This window comes from Triturus cristatus, chromosome 2_1 (genome assembly GCF_964204655.1).
Source record: "Triturus cristatus chromosome 2_1, aTriCri1.1, whole genome shotgun sequence".
NCBI lineage: Eukaryota > Metazoa > Chordata > Amphibia > Caudata > Salamandridae > Triturus > Triturus cristatus.
This window is the reverse complement of record NC_140581.1, coordinates 554,795,876-554,815,388: the sequence shown is the minus strand read 5'-3', so window position 1 is coordinate 554,815,388 and position 19,513 is coordinate 554,795,876. Positions and strand designations below refer to the sequence as shown.

At 44.4% G+C, this 19,513-nt stretch overlaps 1 protein-coding gene across 14 annotated transcripts in view; it reads left to right on the top strand.

The window, feature by feature from the left end:
- The window catches only part of MEF2C (myocyte enhancer factor 2C), a 545,031-nt gene that overhangs the window by 184,279 nt on the left and 341,239 nt on the right, over positions 1-19,513 (top strand). For all 14 annotated transcript variants that reach the window (XM_085632450.1, XM_085632432.1, XM_085632440.1 and 11 more), the window contains one exon: positions 9,253-9,344. The gene's annotated coding sequence lies outside the window, so the exon portion shown is untranslated. The remainder of the gene's footprint in view (positions 1-9,252; positions 9,345-19,513) is intronic.

Here is a 19,513-nt window from a genome sequence, read left to right as displayed (position 1 = left end):
ATGCGTCTGATGGTACTTCTATGCTCGCTTATCCGAATTTTTATTTTGCGGCTGGTCATGCCTATGTAGGTCAAGTCACATGGACATTTTATGAGGTAGATGACTCCTTCAGAATTGCAGTTGGTATGAGATCGTTGCTCCCAGGGGGTGTTGAGGCCGAGTTCAAGTGTTTTGCTAGCTCTAGTGAATTCACAAGCTACACAGGACCCGCAAGGGTAATGTCCGGTCACTGGGGGCGTATCCCATAGTGTTGTTTGGACGTGACCCACACTACCATAAGTGTCTGTATGGATCAGGGTATCTCTCAGACTACGGTTCTTTTTAAAAGAGAACATAGGTTTGTTGAATGAGAGTTTGTTGGAGGTGAGGATGGACCACCTTTTATTTATGATCTTTTTAACATCATTAGAGGACGAGTTGAAAGTGGTAACACAGATCATGTTTTGAGGTTGTTGTCTTTCTTGAGTTTCGAGCAGGGCCTCTCTGGGAGTATTCCGTGCTCTTTTATTAGCCTGTTCAATTATTTTAGTTGGATAGTTTCTTTGTTTCAGTTTGTTAGTGAGTATTTTCGCCTCTTTCTTGTAGTCTCGAATTTCAGAACAATTTCTACGTATACGTAGGAATTGTCCTACCGGGAGATTTTCCCTGAGAGATCGTGGATGGGCGCTGTCGAATCTCAACAGGCTGTTCCTGTCAGTTGGTTTTGTGTATAGCGAGCTACTCAGTGTGCCATCTTTAGCAATGATGTTGATGTCCAAAAACGGGATGGTTTCTCTGTCTTTGTTGATGGTGAATCGTAAATGAGGGTTAAGATCATTGATCCATAGAGTGAAGTTAGAAAGGCTCTGGGTATCGCCTCGCCATACCATAAGGATATCATCAATGTAGCGATACCACTTGCAGATGTTATTAGTATATGGGTTAGCATTCCAAATATGTTGGTTTTCAAAATGGCTCATGTATAGGCATGCTATACTAGGAGCAAAGGTGCTCCCCATAGAAGTTCCATGGATTTGCCAGTACAACTGAGATTCGAACTTAAAGAAATTTTCCGTTAATGCCAGTCTCATTAATGTAATGATCCATTCTTTTGGTGCAGTCCATTGCCATTCCTCATTCTCCAAGAGTTGTTCAATGACTCCAATGCTTTCGGTCTGGGGTATACTTGTATAAAGTGCTTCCACATCTAGACTTACTAGAAAGCAATTTGTTGGGTCATACTCGATGTTAGTCAGAAGATTCAAGAGGTGTTTTGTGTCCTGTACATATGATGTTATCTGTTTTACCAGAGGGCGCAGGAACCAGTCGGTATATTGGGATAGAGGTTCCAAAACCGAGCCAATTCCTGACACTATGGGTCTCCCTGGGGGAGGTACCCTACCCTTGTGGATCTTAGGGATGGTGTAAAATAGCGGAATTCTGGGTTCCTCTTGGTTCAAAAACGTGTGTTCTTTTTTAGTGATCCATCCCTTCCCAAGTGCATCTGATGTCAGAGCCGATATAGTTGTCTTGAGTTTCCTTGTGGGATCTCTGTTGATTTTTTTGTAGAATTTAGTGTCAGCCAGCAAGGTGAGGCATGCGGTCTTGTATGCCATCGAACTTTGGATGACTGTGGCACCCCCTTTGTCTGCGGGTTTGATTATTATTTCTGTGCGATTTTTCAATTTAGTCAAAGCCAAACGTTCTTTGTTGCTCAAGTTATTGAAAGCATCAGCTCTGGGTTGTAGTTCCTCTACTTCTTTGGCAACTGCTTCTTCAAAGGCCAGTACTTCTGGTGGCATCATGTTTGAGGGTGGGTAAAAGGTTGATTTAGGTCTTAAATCTCCCCATTTAGTTATCGCTGCCTGCTTTAAGGGCAGACTGGGAGCATCGTCCCCGGGGATTCCCAATGGGGGAAAATTCTGAAAAATAATCAATCTTTAGTAACCTCCTTACTGCAAGCCAAAGGCTCAATGCGGATTTAAAAACCTTTAGCCTTACTTTTTTAAAGAATTTTTGGCCTCCAAATATATATAGAAATGCTACTGGGCCCACCTCTTTGGTCATTTCCCCCAATATTAAACCCCAGGTAGAATTGATGGGCTCCCCTGCCAACATACGAATATTTTTAAATTAAAAGGCCGTACAATAAAGTCTGAGATCCGGCAAGGCTACCCCTCCCCACCACCCTTCTTAAGGCTACTTCTTAATTTTTTCCAAGAGAGGCGAACCCCCCAGGTAGCCCAGATAAAACTAGATATTTTCCCCTGTGTTTTATTGATTTCATCCTTAGGGAAATTGAGTGGAATACAGTTGAAGAGGTATGTTAGCTTCGGCAGAATGGACATTTTTACTAAGTTAACCCTCCCGTAAATGGTCAAAGGTAGGTTCTTCCACCTAGCTAATAGCCTATCTACCTCCTTTACCACCCTCTACAGATTACGTGTAGGAATCTCATCAATTTTATCTACTATGACTATCCCAAGATATTTCATCTCTGTGCACACTCTACCACCCCACTCCTCCATATTCCAACACATTACTTCTGTCTTTGATAGATTCACTAAATACCCAGAGAACGCCCTATATTCCTTTGTGAGTTGTTCCATCCTGGTTAATGTTTGAGCCGGGCCAGAGGTGTAAATTATTAAGTCATCAGCATACAAGCAATTTTACTGCATGAAGGGAGCTGATGTTTGAGGATAATGTGATCGTCATTTCTTAAAATGTGCGCCAGAGGTTCAATATATATATATCGAAAAGGAGGGGAGACAGGGGGCAGCCTTGCCTCGTCCCTCTGTGAATATTAAAACTCTTTGTCAGGGAGCCATTTAGGAGGATTGTAGCAGTAGGGCACTCATATAATTTTCGAATTACCCAAACAAAATCGGTACTGAAACCCATTGTGCCTAAAACTGCCCAAAGGAATGCCCAACTGACACGATCAAAAGCCTTTGCGGCGTCTATAGTAATCACCGTCAACGGAATCGATCGGGCAACTACAGTTCCTATTAATGTCAATGTAAGTTCTTGTATTTGTCTCTTCGGGACAAAGCCTTTCTGATCGATATGTATCAGTTGGGGGGCCACCTTTGCCAATCTCCCTGCCAGAATACCCGTATAAATTTTATTGTCTACATTCAGCAGGGAGATTGGCCGATATGAATCAGCCATCCTCGGGTCCTTAGCTGGTTTTAAGATCAAGGTAATTATGGACTCTCCAGAACTTCGGGATCAACCCTTCCTCCCTAGAAACTGAATTAAAGAGTAACTTATTTTCCGGCACTATCTCATCGGCTATTAGCTTATAAACCTCAGCCGGTGAGGAGTCTGGGCCTGACGCCTTTCTGTTCTTCATATGTTGGAGCTGCTCTCTTATTTCCCCCTCTGTAATAGGGGCATCTACACTGTTCCTGCCCTCTGTTGTTAGAGCAAAAAGGCCTACATTATTTAGCCAACACTTTAAGATCTCCTCATCTGGGCTCTCTTCTTTCACATATAGTTCCGAAAAGAGTGAAACCAAACTGGCCTGTATTTCCTCATCCTTGTTCGTAATGTCACCCTCGGGGTTAATGAAAAAGACACACAATTGATGGTCGGAATGCAGAACAATTCAAAACATTCACCCCCAGTCAAGAGATCTGGGTTAAATCCATAATTCTTTTGATCACCATGCCACCCCAGTTTAGACCTGGCCATATGCAAATCAGTCTTGACCTTGTGCCTCATGGGAACAGTCCAACCCAGAAATGCCAAGCCAGGTCCTCCCTAGTCGGGAAACAAGCATCCTAGGACCAGTTTAGGGATTTGCATATGGCTGGGTTCCAACTGGAACGGCATGGTGAGCATAAAAACCATGGATTTAGGACCATATCTCTGTACTGGGGTGAATGTATGACATTGTTCTACATTCTGTCCATCAACTGTTGTTTTTGCATTTGTCACCCCGAGTGGGAAGGGTATGCCCAGACGTGGGTCCCGTGCTCTCGATGCCACTGGAATCAAGCTATCCTGGCTGAAGAGGGGTGAAACCCCGAAACCGGTCCTAGGATGCTTGTTTCCAGTCCAGGGAGGACCTGTCTTGGCAGTTCGGGCTGGACTGTTTACATGAGGCACAGGGTCAAGACTGATTTGCATATGGCTCGGTTCAAATTGGAACGGCATGGTGAGCAAAAAAACGATGGATTTAGGCCCAGATCTCTGTACTGGGGTGAATGTATGACATTGTTCTACATTCTGTCCATCAACTGTTGTTTTACCCTCGGGGTTAATGACCAACTCCCCAATATGGTTTTACACCCTTTCAGCCCCCCCCCAGGCTAACAGTGCTCCAGCTTTTTCACCATATTCACAATGTTGTATACGTCCCGTAGCCCACCTTTCCCTGCATTTTGTCTCTAACTTGATCTTAAAATTCAATCTGGCTTCCTCCAGCTGTTTCAAGACCTCCTCCCTGTTCTGTATATTTTGTTTCTCTTGCTGCATCATAGCTTCTAATATCCCAATCTCCGCCTCCAACTTCCTTAACTCAGCCCTATCCACCTTGTTCCTATACAAGACCTGACTTTGTAAGCTTCCTCGTGCATAAGCCTTAAAAGTATCCCAAATTACTCCAATTTGGGCAGAATGGGCATTGTCCTGGAAGAACTCTAGGGTTGTTTTTTTCAAGAGGACGGAGGCATCAGGATCTAATAAGATAGATCTTTTCAACGTCCATTTTGCTTTATTCCTCACATTAGTTCCCTTTAATGAAAAGCTGACCATAGCATGATCGGAAATATGTCTTGGTGATATATGGACCTCTTTTAATTTCCCAGCCCGGACTCTATCCATTAGCAAATAGTCCAGTCTTGAAAAATGATGGTACTTTTTGCTATGGAAGGTGTAGCCTCGCTTCTCTTTCATTAAAAATCTCCAAGAGTCGACCAATCCCAATTCATGTAACATATGCTGAGGGCCTGTCTAGTCTTTGGCACTGGGCGTGGGTTCCCCTCCTACTCATAGACCTGTCCAGTGTTGGATCTAAAAGAGTATTGAAATCGCCCCCGATTATTATAGGTGCGGTTACCCCAGCTAATGTCAATTAAAAATCCACAATGTACTGGGGGTCGTCCACATTTGGACCATAAAAACCAGCACAGACAAATTCTGTACCTGAACATTTAAGAGTAGCTAAAGCCCACCTACCTGAGCTGTCAGTTTTAGATGTGATCAACTCTTCTCCTGACCCATTCCTAATATGTATTGCAACTCCCGTACAATATTCTGATTGATCCGATGCTACGTAGCTCCCTATCCATCTTTGTTCTACATATAGCCTCCCACTTTCTCTCGGAATTAGGTGGGTCTCTTGTATAATGATAACCTGGACTTTACATTCCTCTAAGTATTTTATTACTACCCCGACACCTTAATGCTTGCTTCTCCTCTCAGGTCACGGGTGATCCATAAGAGCCACTAAGAGGTATAACAAAACCATGCACTGAAGAAGAATCATATGCACCACTCACATTCCCTGCACCTCATGGAAGAACCTAGAGCTGAAAGATATTGAGCCAGCACAACCTGACACCACAGCGGTGACTGCCACTGAACCAGCCTCACGTATCCATATAATTGTTTGTGTGTTACAGGTCATCAGTATTCCCTCAAAACAAAATAATTTCCATCAGGAAAAGAGCATTTTCCTGTTCAAATGTAACTGCTTAATGTTAGACCTGGCATCTTTGGGCGTGTTTCCAATCTTTTTGCTTTCTGACCTCCTGATTTTGATGGTGTGCTGGACCTTGTTTTTGTTGGTTTAGTGTCTCTGCGCACTTTTTAACTGCTATTCAGAGGTAAAGGGCAAGTGCTACTACTGTAAATTGTGTTATGATTGGTTTTCCATGATTGGGACCTTTGATTTACTAGTAATTCCCTAGTACAGTGCGCTGTGTGTGTCCAGTGCCTGTAAATCGAATGCTACTAGTGGGCTTGCGTTGAGTATAAAGGGGGTAACCCATAAATACTACCTGACCTGGGTCAATGAGTACAGTATATAACATAAGGTCGTGGTAGCGTACTTATTTAAAGCAAAAAGAGTTAATAGTAGCAAAACACAAAACTTAATTTGCTCCGGTATAAATCCCAAAAAAGTAATTTAGAAAAGAGGAAAGGAATCCAAAATGCGATTGTATTCAAAGCATTAACATTTAAAGGCAACGCTGTTGCTCAATATAATTTGGATACAGTATGCTACAGTGCTCTTCGTGTGGCAGAGGAAAAACGAGAGAGGTAGGGGTTCAGTGGTAACGTGAAGGTAAGGGACAGGGAAAGGTAATAGTGACATAAGTGCATCAACATTTCATAGTGTGATTCTTTTCCAGCCTCAGTGAGGTCAAATGTTACAGATGATACACATAACTCAATTGGACAATTATTTATTCTTAAATAATGTCGCCGGAGTTTGTGTGGTATGTGTTGTCGACGGGAAACCTCCGCCGTGTGTGTTAGAGAGATGTGGGCTTGATGCAGCATGAATGACTTGCAAACGTGGGAACAAGTTGAATGGCTGTGCGTTCAAACGTTTGTTTTCCCGTCGTCCCTAACATAGTGCTCTTCCCAGTCCTGAAGAAGACCCTTCTGCAAGGACAACAACTAGTCCTGCCAATAGGGGTCAAAACGTCGACAACACATACCACACATACTCCGGCGACATTATTTAAGAATAATTAATTGTCCAATTGAGTTATGTGTATCATCGGGAACATTTGACCTCACTGAGGCTGGAAAAGAATCACACTATGAAATGTTGATGCACTTATGTCACTATTACCTTTTCCCTGTCCCTTACCTTCACGTTACCACTGAACCCCTACCTCTCTCGTTTTTCCCTCTGCCACACTAAGAGCACTGTAGCATACTGTATCCAAATCATATTGAGCAACAGCGTTGCCTTTAAATGTTAATGCTTTGAATACAATCGCATTTGGGATTCCTTCCCTCTTTTCTAAATACATTTTTTTGGATTTATACCAGAACGAATTAAGCTTTGTGTTTTGCTACTAATAACTCTTTTTGCTTTAAATACGTACGCTACCACAACCTTATGTTATATTCTGTACTAGTGGGCTTGCAGCATTGGTTGTGCCACCCACACAAGTAGCCTTTTAAAGGTGTCTCAGAACTGCCAATGCCGCTGGCACCGAGCCACTACCTAAACTGCCACCTGAGGACACTGGAACCGCACCTCTCCTTTCACACCGCAGCCTTGATTTCCGCCACAGCCGGCCTGCACCGCTGCGCTTGGCTGAAACAAAAGGTATTGTTTGAGGATCTTCCGACACCGCTCCAAGGCCACATGGCAGCGGTTGGCCTGAACCATGGGATTTGTTGGTTCACACCTCTGTGGTAGCCCCGGACAGAGCTATCCACTTCAAGGAACTCTTTTTAAAGTCTATTTTTGATTATTGATATTCCTGAATAACTGTATATTGGATTTTTATCGTTTTGGTCTTGTTTTACACAGATAAATATTGGCTATTTTTTTAAACCTGGTTATGGTGTCCTTTTGTGCTATGTTTACTGTATTGCTGTGAGTTATGTGCAAATATTATACACATTGTCTCGGAGATAAGCCTGACTGCTCATGCCAAGCTACATAGGGGGTGAGCAGGGGTTATTTTAGAAGTGTAACTCCCTTATCCTAGGATGAAGAGTCCCTTCTTGGACAAGGTGCAAACCCTTGCCAACTAGTGACCCTCATCTCTAGCACTTAAATAATAGATGTCATAAATTTTCTCTGAGGGAGGGATTCCACTTCATCTAATTGGTACTCAACACTTTTCTTACCGGCATATTAATTAGATTTCAAACAAAAACACGCATTTCCTCTCTTAGTCGTTATCAAGCTTTGATCACCTAAAGCCATTAGTTTACGGTCGCGGCAGGCATGACTTGTGGGTAGGAGGAGGGGAGGCATGGGGAGAGGGGTCGTGTCGGGGGGGTTCACTTGAATAATAAAAAGTATTAAACTTAACTTCCTGCCGGCCGGGTCCCGCGTTGTCTCCGCTTCTGCACCTGCTATCCTGCCACTGGCATAAACAGGAAGCAGGCAGCCAGGCTCCCACCCGTAAGCCAATCACAACACTGCAAGCAGCGTTGTGATTGGTCGGGAAGCTGCCTAGCCAGTGGCTAATGGCCCGGCATTGTTCTCCATGTAGGCTGCATTGCAGCCTGCATTGGAGAAGGGCAGAGTGTTCATGACTGGTTTGGTCGGCTGACCAAACCAGTATTGCGCACTCAGGAGTGGACATACTACTCCTCCCCTGCCCTGCTCACAGAGCACCCTGCCTATCCGCCCGCAACCAAACCCTTCTGCTTTCTTACAGTGCAAGAAGCAGAAACGTAAAATGGTAAGTATTACCATTTTATGTTTCTACTTCTCGCACTGCAAGAAAGCAGTGAGGCGACGGTCCTCCGCCCTAGAGGAGGAGCCACCCCTGCTAGTTTAACACCAAGGGTAATATTAACCAATCCAAGCATTATCTAACTTGTATTTTGAAAATAATACAATTATAGACCCAAGCTAATAAAACTCCCAGTCAAAGTTTCAGATAAATGTTTGCATTTCTAGAATCCCCTCCTCTGCCTCAAGCTCCAGTAAGACGAATCTCCCTTTTTATGCTGAGTAAGCATTTTTATGTTCCACAACTTAACAGTATTGTGGCCTTGTTAGTATACCATTGCCCAAAAAACTCAAAACACTTTTAATATTTCTTTTCAGGTTTTTCGGTTTGATAACTGTACTATGGATATTGGGATGATAATAACGATAGAATGCTCGAGGACATGTCACAAGTATTGACTAAACTATTCAGCAGTTTTCAGATGTGCCACTAATGTTCACCCCTAATTCAGACCCTTACTCGATATATTTACTTATATCATGTACTCCAAGATACACACTGCCACTGGACGGGACTTGCCATTTGTTAATTTGTTTTATTGGAACCCTTCTACTGTCATTTTAAGCCCCAAGTGATTTAAATGCTGTGCATAAACTGACTTTTAACACTTGTTTCAACTTTACTCTATGATGGATTGTGTATTTGTTAGTCATTGATTTAATAGCATTGTAATATGGTGAACTGATGCAGTAATTGCTATCTAGGATCCACCATGATTTTATACAAAGCCTTCTATTACAATGCACATGCACGTACTTTTGAATGATACCTCCTTTGTGTTTTCTGCAGTGGCATTCAAACTATACTTATGTTTTTTATCATGCAGGTGCCAAGTTGTAACTGTGAAGTAACTACAATGAAAGATTAAAAAAAATATATATTGGCGGCGGATGATTTTGTCAAAAAGCGGTGGATGAGGTGAGTGTGATCAGTTTCTATGTTTTTGCATCACATATTTCCTCAATTTCTGTGGCAAATACCACATGATATTGTCCGTTAAGAAATGGCCCCCCACGTAACTAGATAAAGTGATTTTGCAGTCATCTGTAATTCATGGGGTGGGTTACCTCTAATCATAAGCAGATGGCAGATAAGAGGCAGGAGTCTGTGTTTCCTGACTGATTCCCATGTGTTTAAACCATTTCTGGAGTTTCACCTGGACATTTCACTTGGTTTCCGTAGGAAAAGTGTCTGGGTAAAAAAGCCTGGACCGGCTATGGCTCTCTCTCACTTTTGCTTTCGATGGACCTGGTAAATACAAGGAGAAACATAGGGTCCCGTGCATAAAAAGTTTTAACAACCAGGACACATCGGGGTAGAATACAAGTATTTTTTTAAATGTCCCTCTATTGTGATTGTAATATGGAAAAAGCGTGCAACTGAATTAAGTAACTCGATGTTGAAAATAAATATTGACCAATTAAGCATATCTAATATTATTCAAATTCTCCAGGCACCACTTTCCCAGGGTGAGGCACCGTAAGACTGAAGAGGGAACCTAAAACCATGTCGGCAGAGTTGCTGGAAGTGAAGACTAGATTACTTTATTGGACTTAGGGGCTCATTACGATGGTGGGCGGACATCAGTCCGCCTGCCATCGTTGCGGTGCTGGGACCGCCCGCCAGACATGCGGCGGTCCCACCACTGCGATTAGGATGCGCCCGCCATGCTGGCGGGCACATCCTGGGCTTTTGACATTGCAGGCGGTGTGGCTGGCTGCAGCACCGCACGCAATGTCAAAAGTGCGTTCACAGCATTTCCATGCAGTACGTGGCAGGCACCACGCGGTACCTGCCACCTGGTGCATGGAAATGAGGGGGGGTACCATGGGTACCCCCCAGTGCAGCGACACCCCCCCAAAGGAGGGCCCGCAATGGGCCCCCAAACCCAATCCCTGCCAGCCTTTCCATGGCTGCATCGCCGCCATGGAAAGGCCTTTGTTTACCCACATCCTGATTTGGCGGACGGGGGCCTGCTAGGCACCACCACCATTTCAGGCGCCCTGCACCCTCCGCCAGGCAATTGAGATGATTGCCTTTGGTGGTGAAGGGGCGATGGTGGGTAATGTGCTTCGTGATGGTGGAAGGACCGCCACCTCCAGGCCGGCGGTGGTGGTCCTTCCACCATCATAATGACCTCCTTAGATTTTTTTAAGGAGCCAGGAAGTTACCCATAATCTCTTAGTACTTGTTTTGACTTCAGAGCGAGAAACCAGCCTATACAAGGATGGACCAGTGACACCCCAGTGGCACAGCTTGCTTGAGTTTAGGGGTGAGCCAAATGACCTGCACCCTCACTGTGGTCCACATGGCAGAGACAACGGAGGCTTATGCTAACTCCATAATATTACAAAAACTTACATTACACTTACATAACACTTCTACGGGGAAAACGCTGCATGTATTCCACATCACACTTAATGCTAGGGTCAGGGTGTGTCCCCCCCCCCCCCCCCAGGCTCCCCCCACAGAGTCCGCAACGTTTTGGGTAACCCATCAGCTACTGGCAAAGTCTGAACCAAAGCAATCAGGCAAAATAAATGGAGCATATTCTCTGCATAAAACCCACTTAACACAACATATTATAATATAGGTTACAGCAAACATAATATAATATAGGAAAACGTAATGTCTCTATCACTCACTGGCTCTATGAGAGAAGAATCAGAGATAAAGATTGTCGGAGGTGATTGTAAAATCCTGATCAATTACCATTCTCATCCTTGTTGATTAAACCAGTCCTTATGCTTAGAGGAAACACCCAATACATACTCAGCATCAACTTATAAGGGAGAAAAAATCCATGTTAAAATTATACCTCGCACAGGACTTTACTTCAGACACAATTAGCCTGTCTGAAGGCTGTCTGCAGTCCACTGAGAGTAAGCTTGCTTGGCTAGACGCTCTGTTGACTCCTCAGAACTCCACATGCAAATGGCTATGAAATGCTGACAAGACAGACTGTAAGGCCTAGGGGTACTAACTGCAGAAGGGTTCTGAGGGCACAAAAGCTGGAGTTAAACCTATGCATATGCCGAACTATGAACATGGGATTAAAGTCATAAATTACTCCCACAGGGAAGGGAACTAACAAAGTGTATGTTGAGCTCCGTGATAGATAAAAAATATTATAGGGTTTGAAAGGTCATCCTCGATGTATTACCAAAATGCACCCCAAAAAACTGTTGCCCTAGTTACATTTTGCTGTCATACTTTCTAGCAAGGCCAATTACATTTAGGATAAAAGTGGAAAAATGGCAAACGGCCTGCATCATATTTGTTAATAGATCCTCCTATACCAGAATAGCAGCTGAGCAAGCATCCCCGAAGGCTGCATAAGATTGACAAAAGCCCTAGAAGTTGTCCAGGGGCCCTGGGAGCTGGAGGAAACCTATGATGTGAGCAGCCACATCATAGGTTTCCTCCTTCTTAAGGTTTAAGTGAATTGTACATTAGTCAGGTTAGCTACATGACCTCTCCGCTTACTTTATAGTTTATAAACCAACAAGAACAACAGACACATTTCCTGAGGTTCCATGACCACTCAAATTGCCCAGCTGAGTGTGAACAGATGATCAAAAGGAAAGCTCAGAACTTCTGGCTTCCCTTCAAAGTCCCATTCAAAAGCCTTCAGTCTGTACCTTGAGACAGTGGAGAGGTAGAAAGCAGAAACTAGAACCAAGAGGAAAACAAGCAAAGGGTGTTCTGCAATGCATGCATTTTAGTATATGAATTGAAGTTTGGGGCAGACCCAGTAATGTGAACCATGCTTGGCCCGTTACTAACACTACCCCTGCAATACCTGCCACCAATTATCAGGCATTGAGCCCCCCAGTCTGGGGCGTAGTCATTCACATTTCAGCCCTGACTTTGTCAAAGCCTAACTCGCCTTGCAGGAGAAGTGATCCATCGGGATAAATTATTTTTAAAAATTTTTAATTGGCATTTGTAAAATACAGATTACAGTAAGAAAACAAACACGAGTACATTACTCAGCAGCCACACAGACGGTGGTATGACGGTATCGACATTCTGATTGCAACACACATAAGTTTTAAATTTAACATCACTACATTGTGTTATTCCGACAGTGGTATTTCTGCGTCGACTAGTGCACGGTCTGTTCAGTAGTTAAATCAGATAGTTCATGACTCTAGCTATCATTTCCCAGTGGTCTCATTAGAGGTCTTCTGTGTTCACTGTGTTTAACCAATTAACAAATAGGTCCCAGATATCACAGGGGCTAGACCTTGCTGGCATCAATTCCCAGAAACTCTCCATTTGAGTCTTGCATTGAGTGACACTGATGACCCAGCCCTTCGTTGTCGGCGGGGGGGACCACCCTCCATTGGAGGGTCACCTGGCACTTGGCCAGGAGTAACAGCATGGCCGTTAATTTCCTTTTTTTGGGTGGAACAACAGCAATGTCATCCAACAACGCCGCCAGCAGCATGTAGGGCAACTCCTGTCCAATTATGTTGTGTATGAGTTGTAATGTATGCATGCAGAAGTTGATGCTTTCCCATTTTTACCCTGTAATGCTGGACAGCAGTGGGCACACCAATTGTGCCCTTGCTGTGTCTGGGTGGTAGTGTGGGGCCCTGGGATTGCTGTTCCTTGTGGGGGTCCAGTACCTGAGTGAGGCCCTTGGGCCCCTTTGAGGAGACGGCAAAGACCCATCATTGTTTAGCCCAGTTCTCCCCATCATCAGCCTCTGGCGTCTCCTGCACGCCTAGTCCCAGCGCTCAGTCACCAGCACCTGCACTGACTCTGGGGTCATTACATTCAATCTATGACATGGCGATGAACAAAGGACATAATAAAGATTCTAATGTGAAAGACTTGCTTACCAAAGCGGCAGCTAAGAAACTTGACTCTCAAACAGAGATGCCTGAGGACGACCTCAGTTGGCCTGAATCAGTGTCCATCGACAGACTAGCTAACGCCCAGGAATTTGAGCACTTTTACTCAACTCTCTACTCCTCCAAACAGTGCGAGCAGTCGGCTATAACTCAGTACCTATCCGAGACATCTAATATGCTACTTCACTCCCAAGATGCCACTCCCCTTGAGGAGGACAACAAGTTGATGGAGATCATCTCCTGTATCTCTTGCCTTAAGGTCGGGAAAGTGCCAGGCCCAGATGGCTTTATCCCGGCCTTCTGTAAGACCTTCTGCCCACAGTTGGCCCCACTTCTACTCCACCTGTCCAATTCCATCAGCTACTCAGGCTGTTTACCACCTACTATGTGCTACGCAGTGATCTTAGTGAGTCCTAAATCAGGAAATGACCTAGCCCATTGCTCCTCATATCCACCTATTTCCCTTTTGAACGCTGACTTCAAAATGTTCACCTAGATCTTGGCTGGCTGACTGAACCCATATATTCAGAGACTGGCGGACCCCGAATAAGCAGGCTTCATTCCAGAGAGGAACTGTAGCGACAAGATTAAATGCATCTTACACCTTATAGACAAGGCCTCTCACCTCCGCGGATCCACGCTACTAGTCTCTCTTGTCGCCTAGAAGGGATGTGATAGGGTGCTTTGACCATTCTTGTAAGCGACATTAGAAATATTTGGCCAGGGACCACAGTTTTGCAGATAGATATGAAGCAGTTATGTTTGCCCCCAAGCCCGAGTAAGGGTTAATGGCCTCCTTTCGCGACACTTTCAGGTCCGCCAGGGGAAAAAAGGCAGGGCTACCCCCTATCACTCCTCCGTTTTGCTCCTTACATGGAGCCCCTCGTTAAAAGAAGAAGGGCAAACATGCAGATCACTGCAATTATGATGGGAGGGTGGGATCACAAACTGACACTTAACACTGACGATGTTTAGGTCTCCCTAACAGATCCCTTAACCTCCATCTCGGGCTTTCTTCACAAACACCACATTCTGGCTTTAAAATCAATTTTCAGAAATCTCAGATCCTCAACCTATTCACCCTAGCCAACAATCTCCTCACTTTACAAGGTATGTTTCGGCGTACTTGCAGCTGTGGCCCATGCAGGTAAGAGCATTGGGGACTCATGCTGTGCTCCTCAGTAGCTAACACAGAGGAATGCAACAACAAAGCGCTGGTACCAACAGCCAGCTATGACCTATGGATGTGACGCACCAGTTGCCTTTCCTGGCTGGGCTGTCTGGCGGCTGTAAAATTGACTATTCGCCCCAAAATTCTTTTTGTCATGCAGACCCTGCTAGCTCAGCCATCACCCCTTCTTCTTTCCAAATTACAACACAAGTGAGTCTTTCATATGGGAGGGTAAAACACCTCATGCGCCTCCCACAGGCAGATGGTGGTCTTGACATACTGGATCTTACCACTTACTATCTCACCACCTAGTTGTATTACATGTTGGAGTGGCACAGGCCTACCTCAGAAAAACGTTGTATTTTTATAGATCAGGTGATTACCGGAATACACATTTGGAAGGTCCCATGGTTGGCCAAACACCATCGACCATGGGGAGTCTATTTTTTGCAGATGGTATGGGGCACTCTCTAGGCTTGGGATAGGGTTTCTATCTCTCTAGGCCTAACCACCCCGCTATCGCCCCTTACACCAGTGTTTGGCAATCCCGATTTACCTCCAGCTGTAAAGGGCGATGGGTTTGTCGCATGGCAGAATTCAGGGACCAGGTGAGAATGCTGAAAGAGTTACCTTCAAAAGTCTAGAACAAAGTTATACATTCGTGGTGGAAGGGATAGTGAGAAGCAGGGAGAGCATCGCAGATGGTTGTTGATGTAGCGTGAAGAGCAGGCTGGGCATCACAGATGGTCATCTCTGTAGTGCGAAGATCCTGTCGGCCGTTGTGGACGGTCGTTGGTGGAGCTTCATGTTGAAGGTCAATGTGAGCTGTCGATGCTATAGCACAAAGTATGGATCTTGCATTGCCAAGCATCTCTGGCGGTAGCTGTGGCTCAAAGAGTCACATTCACAGGAGCTTTGCGTTGGCTGGCATCATGGGTGGCAAGTGATCAAGAAGAGCCCAAAACTTCAGGATTTCTCTATTTCTTTGGAGAAGAGCTCAACCGATGCCGCCCCAAAGATCTAGGACTTGAAGGGCACCTCTTAGGGGTCAGCAACTCAGTTCAGCAAAGGCCAGCAGAGCTCAGGCAGGTTCAGTTTCAGATCCAGGCAGCAGGTCAGATGGGTATATGAAAAGAGCCTATGGAACTTGTTATATCCCTGTAGCTCAGAACAGGTCAGTCAGCTGGCCCTTGGAGTCACATCAGCCTGGGATGAAGAATGCAGGTCCAGTCTTCCTTCTCAGCAAGCGGGGCAGCAGACAGCAAGGCAGCACAGTAGCATGGCAGCAAAGTAGCAGTCTTTCTGACAGCAAAGCTCTACAGCAGTCCTTCTTCTGTTGTATCCATAGGTCCAGAGACACACTGAAGAATGGGTCTGAGGGTTGTATTTGTACACCTGGTGCCTTCTTTGGAGTAAGAGAAGTTTATAGAGAATTCCCTTTGAAGTCCTCGAAGTTTCCAGCCTTTCTTGCCTCAGCTCCAATCTGGCTGTATGAACAATGCAGTGGTCACAAGTCCTTTGTGTGTAGTCAGGGCACAGCCTATTCAGCTGCAAGTGGGGCTGTGTCCAGCTCCGACATCCCCATCCTGCCTCTTGATGGTCCATCCAGGCATACCTGATCCCTCTATTGTGTGACTATCTGTGAGGAATAAACAAAGTCCAACTGCTAACTACACCCTGTCATGTGACCCAGGTATAGCTTGCAGGCACCAAATAGGGCAGAAAAATGCCAACTTTCTAAAAGTGAAATTTTTTAAATTGTAATTTAGACTCTGACTTTACCATTAAAGAGGATTTTTAATTATAATTTCTCAGACACCAAACAAGAATGTTTCACCTGTTCCCAATCAAACGTTAGCGTCTATCAAATGTAATAAGACAACCCAATGTTATCCAATGTAATGGAAGAGGTAGGCCTTGCAGTAGTGAAAAAATAATGTAGGAGTTTTTCACTACCAAGACATGTAAACATTAAAAGTACATGTCCAACTTTTTTTTAATTAATTGCACCTTGCTCTATTGGGTCTTAAGGGCCTAACCCAGGGGTGACCTTTATGTATTAAAAAGTTAGGTGTTGGTCTGGTAAAAGGTTTATTTTGCCAGATCGAAATGGCAGTTTAAAACTGCACACACAGGCTGCAATAGCAGGCCTGAGGCATATTTATAAGGCTACTTAAGTGGGTGGCACAATCAGTGCTGCAGGCCCACTAGTAGCATTTAATTTACAGGCCCTGGCTACATGTAGTGCACTTTGCTAGGGACTTACAAGTACATTTAATTTTGTGTAAGCCAATTGGGTGTAAGCCAATTTTAGCATGTCCCAAGCAGAGAACACAAGCACTTTAGCACTGGTTAGCTGTGGTAAAGTGTGTCGAGTGCTAAACGTCAACAAAAACTAGTTCAGCAAACAGGAAAGTGAAAGCACAAAGTTTGGGGATGACCTTGCAGAGAGGGCCAAGCCCAACAGTGACAATTTGTAAAAAGAAGTTTTGAGATCTAAGATATAGAGGTTTGGTTGATTAATAGGAATCTCCTGTGTAAAGTCTAATAGAGCATCAGTGAAAGCTGGGTTGTGTGGCAGTGGTTGATAGATGAGACGAAAGGAGGATGAGGAGGTTGAAGGAGGCAAGCAGCTGACGAGTAGAAAGTCACTTCCTATGACTGATTATTCGTCTATGATGGACATTTGTATGTTGTTTTTGTTTACCTTACTCCCCCGGACAATGCTTATGTGGCATGCAGTTTCTGTACTAAGCCAGGTCCTCATCACAGATCTCATGCACTACAGGTGCAACATTTCAGTGTTCAAGAGAAAGCCCAATAAAGGTCAGCTGAAAGGATGTAGAAATATATTCTATTCTTGGTTAGTTATGTAGTAATATTCACTACACAGGTAGTTGTTTATTAAAAGGAGTATTCCTTGGTTTTGTAACTTAGGTTGTAACTCTTGGTGATGGGGCATTTATGAACCAGTGAAGAGGAATTAAACTGTGCCTCTAAAATAACTGATGGGGTCCTGAATCATTTGTTGGATCCATCAGTGATATAGTGGCATTGGGTGTGTTCAATATATACTCCACCCCAATGCCTGATATTTCAAAGCACTATTAATTTTACTTAAATCTTTTCTCACTTGTGACAATATTGCAGTTTGTTCCTCTTTTAAGCTCATGGTTCGTGTATTGAGGTGTGTGAAAGACAGATAACATCTTCTCATTTCATTCTCATTAACATCCTCTACACATTTAGTCTTTCCTCACTTTCAGCACTCCTTGGCTGACACACCAGCATTTCCACTTTCTCTTCTCCACCCTGCCAGTACTGAATACATTGGAAGTTTCACCTGGAACTTAGTGCCTGGCATCTGCTGGTCAGTCATCTTCACTAATGGGGTCTCGCATGGCAGTAGATGCAAGCCGTTCTGTTCTTTGCCTCCACTAAGGTTGAAAGTTGCCCTGTGTGAGACTTCATCACTGTGGTATACTCTACTCATCACAATACATTTGCTTGTGCTTCAGTCTTTGTTATGTAAGCATCCATGCAGTGTTATTTTCTCAAGCACAGTAGCACATCTTCATTGTGTCCAGAAACTGAATTGCCAGTTGGAACATGCACCGGAAGCACACTACAATCAGGGGTATTCCCCATGCTTGCCTGTCCAGCTACACTTTTTCCCTTTACTTACACTAGGGGCGTAACTACGAATGGTGAAGCAGGTGCAGGGACGCCCAGGCCTAGAGCCCTGTAGGGCCCATTGAACCCATATAATTGTTGTATTTTGCAACATGAACAGGTGTCAAAGAGGAAATTTTCTTTACTTGCACCAGGACCCATTGCTAAGCCACTGACCTACACTGCTCCTGCAATTCTAAGTTTCCAGAGTGGCTCAGATGGTTTTTACTGAGCTTGCAACAAATTGGTTACATGGTGTCCTGCACCCAGGGCTATCTTAGCCTTCTTGTTGCCAGTCTGTGGAAAGCATGTATACAATTTACTGTTCACTAAGGTCATTGGCAGCCAACCCTGGACTTCCAGCTTGACCAGCAGACAAGACCAAGTAGTCAGCTGGGCTAGTAGAGTACTTTAAACAGCAATATTCTAATGCATTACCTAACTATATATTTGGAGGCACATGTACAGAGCATTCTAAACATTGAGAAAAAACAGAACACTACAAGGTACTATTATTACCTAATGGTACTCATTTTACCCACCTAAAAAGATGGAAGACTGAACCTTCTTTAGTAGGATTCAGATTTGTAGCTAGTTAATCTTTGTACGTTTCAATATCGAGCATTCAACTCTCTGAGCCATATTGCCTGCTAAGACTTCCTTATAATTTTGTTGTAGCAAAACACAGGATAGCTTAGCACAGACCAGGGAGGGTAAACTTAGTGTTATGTGTAGAGTATTTGTGCAACACTTAAAACAGTAAAAATAGTGACAACACCACACAAAAAGATCCCATACCAGGTTAAAAAAAATATATTAAATTTTAATAAATAGAACAAGACCAAAACAACAAAAATCCAATCTGGGAAACCAGAGATATTGAGTTTCAATGTTTTAGGGTGGTAAGTGCCAAAAAGCACAAAGCTCCAGCAAGAGATATCTGGTTGTGCGAGACCAGGACAAAATCACAAGTTCAGGCCGGTCACGAGGGAGCACGGGCCGGCTACAGCAACCAGGTTAGGCCCACTGAACAATGTACCTTAAATCCTGGTTGTGGAGAGCTGTGTTCAATCGAGGTGAAGAAGCATCACGCAGTCGAAACAATGCATCTGTTCCAAGATGTCGTGAGGCTGTGGTGCGAGGTCCTGCTGCATCATCACCGAGGATCCTGTTGACGGGCTTCCAATGCAAAGTTCGGGCATCAAGGATGCAGCTACTGATACGACGGTTCCGAAGAGCTGTGAGGCTGCGTTGCAGAGGCCAGCCTAGTTGTCGAACTGCCATCGACGAGAGATACGAGGACCTGGGTCACAGATGCGCCATGCCATCGTCGATGTGTCGGTTCCAAACACTGCGATGCGGACCTTCTACGCCCAGCCCAA